Below are 903 nucleotides of genomic sequence, written 5' to 3'. Positions count from 1 at the left end.
TAATTCTCAATTTGACCCCCAGCCGCCTTTTCCTCAGAGATCCGAACGAACGCGGAGTTAGTTATGAATTTCTGACAAAACCAAGAAAAGGTGTCCAAATGAGGCCAGAACACACGGGCACACCCAACAGATCTAATGATCTGACACAGGACGAGGACACACAAAGACTAAATCCAGAGGGTAACGAGGTGACAAGAGGGCTGGGAAAACAGGTGGGAAACATCAGGTAATCACGGGAGCAGGAAGTAGAACTAGAGACCAGACTTCAAAATAAAACAGGAAACAGAACATCTACAAGATCAGACCAAAAATACCTTACAAAAAAACGCAAGATGTGCCAGAACCAGGCTAAGGAATGAACACAGGAAAACAGACTACCACAATAAAATAGGACAAAAACACCAAACCACAACACACATTAGGGGACGAAATGGGTTTCCTCAAAGGGGGGGCTGGCATCTATCATGGACTGTCTTATTAGAGGCCTGTTTGTTTCTTTTTTTTAGTAAGTGGAATGGACACTTACAAATCCAGTGTAAAAAAGATGAAATATCACCCATGCTTTCCTAAAGCTTGTCTTGCATTGTCCTCATTTGCAATTCGTTCCAGGCAAGCGTTAATATTCCCACGGTGTGCTGGTATCTGCCAGGAGACGTTAGTATGTGCAGGATGCTACGCCACGGTGATGTTTCCATGTTAGTGAAATAAATGAAGTCATTGTGTTGAGGACCTCGCGGTCTGAAGAGATGCTGCTGCTGGAACTACTAACGTGATGTTTTCAGGGGAGGTCAGGCTCACAGATCCAAGCTAACAGTTCTCGGAGAAACAAATCATTTAACTTTGAGTATTTTCTTTTTTTGAAAGACGTTTTTTTGTATCATTCTCACTGAATTTCAAGTGTAT

The 903-nt window shown here is 42.6% G+C and overlaps 1 protein-coding gene across 1 annotated transcript in view; it reads left to right on the top strand.

Annotated features, from left to right (window-relative positions):
• The window catches only part of c11h2orf69 (chromosome 11 C2orf69 homolog), a 5,309-nt gene that overhangs the window by 1,696 nt on the left and 2,710 nt on the right, over positions 1–903 (top strand). The gene's annotated exons all lie outside the window — the stretch shown is intronic.

This window comes from Etheostoma spectabile, chromosome 11 (genome assembly GCF_008692095.1).
Source record: "Etheostoma spectabile isolate EspeVRDwgs_2016 chromosome 11, UIUC_Espe_1.0, whole genome shotgun sequence".
NCBI lineage: Eukaryota > Metazoa > Chordata > Actinopteri > Perciformes > Percidae > Etheostoma > Etheostoma spectabile.
The sequence above is the reverse complement of the archived record's forward strand: the minus strand, read 5'-3'. Positions and strand labels throughout refer to the sequence as shown.